General features: G+C 34.4%; 1 pseudogene; it reads left to right on the top strand.

Annotated features, from left to right (window-relative positions):
- Positions 1–4121: 4121 nt before the first annotated feature.
- LOC103545871 (thioredoxin-dependent peroxide reductase, mitochondrial pseudogene) lies at positions 4122–5844 on the top strand (annotated as a pseudogene).
- Positions 5845–6622: the final 778 nt, after the last annotated feature.

The raw sequence follows: 6622 nt of genomic DNA, 5'->3' as shown, positions 1-6622 counted from the left end.
TGCAGTGGGTTAGGCTCTCTACTAAAAAATATTAAAGCTCTCTGTAGGTAAGACAGAGGCAGGGTGAAGGAGAGCAGCATAGAGGCCCTCATGCAGCCAGCAGGGCATAAGGACAGGCTGCATGCCACTGGAACCATGACATCTGTGATCAAGGAGACAGTAACTTTGAAAGCCCATTATTTAAAAAAAAAAAAAAAGTTGAAGGTTACATAGTACTAAATAACAAGGCTATAGCTTATGAATTATTTTTTGGATAATTTTTCTGTAAAATTTGATTACTTTTTGATAACACCTTGTTGAGTAAATATTTGAGATAATAATTGTAGCAAGGGTAAAGCAGAAAAAAACTTCTAAAGGTATTTTACTGAAGGGAGCCATAATTGGGCAGAAAGAGTTTCGGGCTGGGAGGCAGACAGTTTGAGTTTCTGGTTTTAATTCTGAATTATCTTTGGGTAGCTTTAAGCAACATGTCATGCTCAGTTACTTCTATAAAGAGGAAAAACAGGATGAGATATGGGGACACTATTGATCTCTGAGATCTCTTTTACTTAGAAGGGCAACAAATTCTAGGCTTTTATGAGACTAAAGCCTCAAGCACTTTAACATTTTTGGAATGTTTAACTGCTTGATGTTATCTCCATATGAGAGAAAGGAACTTCTCAGTACGACATTGTATTATTTCACTAATTTTGATGTTTTCTTGTCGATTTCATAATTTTTAAAAGAAACTTTATGTTTTTAAAGTTTACTGAGCACAAGTTTGTCTTAGTTCCTTTTGAAGTGAATCAAGTGTTTCTCTATTATTCTAAATTATCTGGAAATTCCTGGGAGAATTTCTGCGACATATAGCATGGTATTCCTTGCATTCTATCGGGGTACAGCATTCTTTCTGAAGATGAACAATCCATGCAGCCGCTGCCTCCTCGGTGTTTCTCCTTTAAGAAAGGAACATGGGTAGTTGTTTGCTGTCCTTGTATAAGTATTTAGAACAAAAGGACAACAGGAACAACATTTCACTTTTTTTTAACAGACTTTATTTCTTACAGCAGTGTTAGGTTCACAGCAAAATTGAACAGAAGGTGCAGAGATTTTGCATAAACTCCCTGCCCCTGCACATACATAGCCTCTCCCATCAGCAACATCACCCACCAGAATGGTACGTTTGTTATAACTGATGAACCTACATCAATACATCCTTACCCAAAACCCATAGTTCACATTTATGGTTCACCATTGGTAGTGTACATTCTATGGGTTTGGATAAATGTCTACAACATGTATCCACCACTATAGAACCATACAGGGTAGTTCCACTGCTCTAAAATCCTCTATGCTCTGCCTGTTCATCCCTCCCTGCCCGCTGACACCTGGAAACTACTGATCTTTTTACTGTCTCCATAGTTTTGCCTTTTTCCAGAATGTCATATAGTTGTAATCATACAGTATGTTGCCTTTTCAAACTGGTTGCTTTCGCTTAATAATATGTGGTTAAGTTTCCTCCATGTCTTTTCACGGCTTGATAACTCATTTCTTCTTAGCTCTGAATAATAATGCCTTATCTGGATGTACCAGAGTTTATTTATCCATTCATCTACTGAAGGACATCTTGGTGCCAAAGCGGCGAGTGCCAAACTTTAACCACTAGGCCGTCAGGGCTGGCTCCCCATTTTTTAATTGGGTGGTTTGTTTAATTATTGTTAAGCTTTGAGAGTTCTTTGAATATTTCGAATAACAGTTCTTTATCAGATATGTATTTCATAAATATTTTCTCTCAGTCTATAGCTTGTCATATCATTCTCTTGACATTGTCTTTCACAGAGAAGAAAGTTTTAGTTTTAATGAAGATCAGCTTATCAATTATTTCTTTCATGGATCCTGCCTTTGGTGTTGTATCTAAAAAGTCATCACCAAACCCAAGGTCATCTAGATTTTCTTATACATTATCTTCTAGGAATTTTATAGTTTTATTTTTTACATTTAAGTTTGTGATCCATTTTGAGTTAATTTTTGTGAAGGGCATAATGCTTGTATCTAGATTCATTTTTTTGCATGTGTATCTATAGTTGTTCCAGCATCTTTTGTTGAAAAGATGATCTTTTCTCCATTGCGTTGCCTTTACTCCTTTGTCAAAGATCAATTGACTATAGTTATGGAGATTTATTTCTGGGATCTCTATTTTGTTACATTGATCTGTCTATTCTTTCACAAATAACACATTGTCTTGATTATTATAGCTTTATAACAAGTCTTGAAGTTGGGTAGTGTCAGTCCTCCAACTTTGTTCTTCTTGAATATTGTATCGGTTATTCTGGGTCTTTTATCTCTATATAATTTCTGGATTCAGTTTGTCTATATCCACAAAATAACTTGCTGGGATTTTGTTTGGGATTACGTTGAATCTACAGATCAAGCTGGGCAGAACTGATGTCTTGACAATATTGACGTTTTTTTCCCATGAACATAGAATATCTCTCCACTTATTTAGGTCTTTTTTGATTTTATTCATCAGAGTTTTGTAGTTTTTCTAATGTAATCTTGTATATATTTTGTTAGATTTATACCCAGGTATTTTATTTTTTTTTGGTGCTAAAGTAAGTAGTATTGTGTTTTTAATTTCAAATTCTACTTGTTCATTGCTCGTATATAGGACAATAATTGACTTTTGTATATTAACCTTGTGTCCTGCAACCTTGCTATAATTGCTTATCAGTTCCAAGATTTTATTTCATTGATTTTTTTGGATTTTCTACATAGATGTTCATGTCATCTGAACAAGGACAGTTTTATTTCTTTCTTCCCAATGTGTATACTGTTAAATTCCCTTTCCTCTATTATTGCATTAGCTAGGACTTCCAGTACAATGTAGTAAAGGAGTGATGAGAGGGGATATCTTTATGTCTTTATCTTGTTCTTGATCTTAGTGGTAAAGTTTTGAGTTTCTCATCATCAAGTGTGATATTGGTTGTAGATTTCTTGTAGATGTTCTTTGTCATCTTGAGGAGGTCACCTCTATTCCCAGTTTTTACCATGAATAGGTCTTGGATTTTGTCAAATGCTTTTTTTGCATCTATTGTTATGATCATGTGCTCTTTCCTCTTTAGCTGGTTAAGGTGATGGTTTACATTTATTGATTTTCAAATGTTGAACCAACCTTGCATACCTAGGGCAAATGCCATTTAGTGATGGTGTATAATTCTTTGTATACATTGTTGGATCTAATTTTCTACTATTTTGTTGAAGATTTTTGCATCTATGTTCGTGGGAGATATTGGTCTGTAGTTTTCTTTTCTTGTAATGTCTTTGGTTTTGGTATTAGGTTAATGTTGGCTTGACAGAATGATTTAGAAAATAGTCCCTCTGCTTCCGTCCTCTGGTAAAGCTTGTAGAAAATTTGTATAGTTTTTTCCTTAAATGTTTGGTAGAATTCACCAGTGAACCCATCTGGATTTGATACTTTCTGTTTTGGATGGTTATTAATTATTGATTCAATTTCTTAAATGGATATAGGCCTATTTATATGGTCTATTTCTTCTTGTGTGAGTTTCAGCAGATTGTGTTTTTCATAGAAATGGTCCATTTCACCTATGTTATCAAATTTGTGGACATAGAGTTATTCATAGTATTCTTTTATTATCCTTTTGATCTCCATGGGATCTGTAGTGATGTCTCCTATTTCCATTCCTGATATTAGTCATTTGTGTTCACTCTCTTTTTTCCTTAGCTTGGCCAGAGGCTTATCAATTTTATTGATCTTTTTAAAGAATTGGCTTTTGATTTCAATGATTTTCTCTATTAATTTCCTATTTTTAATTTCATTGATTTCTGCTCTAATATTTATTATTTCAATTTTTTTGCTTACTGTATATTAATTTGCTCTTCCTTTTCCTTGTTTCCTATGGTGAGACATTAGATTATTGTTTTTATATCTTTCTTCTTTTATAGTATACGCATTTAATGTTGTATATTTCCCTCTAAGCACTGCTTTTGCTGCATCTCACAAATTTTGATAAGTTGAGTAGCATTTTACATTAAAAAAACTTTTTTTCTACATAAAGGCTAGCACAGCGGCTAGCCAATTGTAGGCATTCAATTAACATTTGTTAAATTCTTCAATTGCGTGTATGAGTGAGTGAATGAATGAATAAGTGCCTCAAAAACTTACTGCTTTTCTTATCTATGAAAAATTCTGAAAGGTTACAAAGAATTGATCACAACTAGTATACATCCTGCAATAAAAGATGGTATATTATTTTCATCATTGACTTAGAAAACTAAGATCCAGAAACATCTTAGCAAACCAAAAAAAAAAAAAAAGAAAAGAAAAAAAGAAACTGACAAACAATTTCAAAGTCAGAGCACTTCCTCATTAAACAAATTCATGTACCCTTGGCGATTGCTTTAGTTAAAATACTATCATTTTGACATTTGTTGATGTTTAATATGGGAAGCTGAAATCTTAAATCCTGTGGGTTGAGGGGTATATGCAATTTCACATTTGTAGCAAAATAAAGCAGGCACATTATTGTCTAATATATCTGGATATTCATGTTCCTCAATTCATGTATTTTTGTTAAAGTATGGAAATTAGTCCTACTGCTTCACATCAATGTTAAAAATATAGTTAAAATATTTAAATTTTATAATGTTTTCCGTAATAGTATTCATAAAAATTTATATAATGTACTATAAAACATTTTTGCTAAGAAGGTTTTTTGGGTTTTTTTTGGTGAGAAAGTTTGGCCCTGAGATAACATCTGTTGCCAATCCTCCTCTTTTTGCTTGAGGAAGAGTGTCACTGAGCTAACATTTGTGCCAATCTTCCTCTATCTTATGTGGGATGCCACCACAGTGTGGCTTGACAGTGGGTGCTAGGTCTGCTCCCAGGATCCGAACCTGCAAACCTCAGGCCTCTGAAACAGAGTGCACAAACTTAACCAGTATGCTGCCGGGCTGGCCCCACTAAGAAGATTTGTAATTTATAGTATTCAAGATAGGTTAATTGCAGTGTCAAAGAACTCCAAAGTTGAAGTGGCTTAACACAATAAAAGTGTCTCATCTTCTTCTCCTGCTGCAGAAAAGATAATGGCACTGTGGGAAATACTCTGAGTCTTGGTGGCAACCAGTAAGCACCAGTTCTTGGGAGCATTTCTGCTTCTGCCGCCTTTAGGCCTGATATTTCTGGAAGAAAGTGATTGATTGACAAACATATAGTGATCTTGTTCTGGTCAAGCAAAATTTACCTTTAGCACCAGTTCCTCAGATCATGCTCCTGCTGTCACCCAGTGTGGACCCTCTTTTAGGGGAATAGCTGATGTCAATGGAGAATTCAAAGAACTAAGCTTTCATGACTTTAAGGGGAAATATTTGGTGCTTTTCTTTTATCCTTTGGATTTCACCTTTATGTGTCCTACAGAAATTGTTGCCTTTGGTGATTAAGCCAATGAATTTCATGATGTGAACTGTGAAGTTGTTGTAGTTTTGGTGAGTTCTTTCTTTGCCATCTTGCCTGATAAATATACAAAGGAAGAGAGGCAGTTTGGGCCACAAGAACATTGCAGTCTTGTCAGATCTGACTAAACAAATTTCCTGAGACTACAGTGTGCTGTCCCTGAGAGGTCTTGCACTAAGAGGTCTCTTCATGACTGACCCCGGTGGAGATATGAAGCATTCAAGTACGAATATCCTCCCAAGGCCAAAGCATAGAAGAAACCTTCTGCTTGGTGAAGGCATTCCAGTGTGTGTGGGCCCATAGAGAAGCTATCTTGAAACTGGACACTGGATTCTCCTACAATCAAGCTGAATCTAACTGCTTTCCAGGAATTTTTAGAAAAGGTAAATCAGTAGCTCATTTCATGTGCACCTGAAGCTTCTCATACCAGAAAAAGGACTACAGGTGTACCTCACTTTTAGCATTTCAAAAATAATTACTGATAGATGGCAAAAAATCACTTATCCTTGTATTCATAAATATTACTCTAAATGTTTTGCTTTTGCAACATTGGCTAAGGCTGTTTAACTCAGTTAGTTGCTAATATAAGGAGTCTTCTATTGGTAACCTCTTAATGGCTAGCTGGTTTCTGTAGTTCTCCTAGTCTCTTGCCTACCTCTGGGATCATATCTTTAAGGGGAAAAGGAACATTTTTCTTTCTTAACCTTACTTGAACTTTTGTGTACACCAAGTTAATATAATAAGCATTGAAAGCTTCTGATCAAGAGCCTTGAAGTTTTCTTCTTAAATTTCTTTGTATTAAACTCAATTTTATTTTCAGGCAACAAAGATCATAATTCTAAGTTGTTAGCATCAATGGTCTAATTTAATTCTTGCAATGGCTATATATGTGATTGAAAGAAATGTGAATTGTGTTTTTAAAAAACACTTTCAGTAGCAAAGTGACTTAAATGATCATACATGATCCTCAGCTCTGAGTTTTATAGTTTATGTAGTTATTTTACTTATTTTATTTATGATACTATATTTATTTATTATAGCAATTTTAAGCTTATTTTAAGTTAGATGAGATAGTCTTTTAATACATTTCTAGGTATTGATTGTGTATATTTATAAAGGATATTTATTGAATCTAGGGATTTGCATTTTGAAATCATTGAAGTCCTCAATGTA

Source organism: Equus przewalskii, chromosome 16, assembly GCF_037783145.1.
Source record: "Equus przewalskii isolate Varuska chromosome 16, EquPr2, whole genome shotgun sequence".
Classification (NCBI taxonomy): domain Eukaryota; kingdom Metazoa; phylum Chordata; class Mammalia; order Perissodactyla; family Equidae; genus Equus; species Equus przewalskii.
This window is presented reverse-complemented; position numbering and strand designations above follow the sequence as displayed.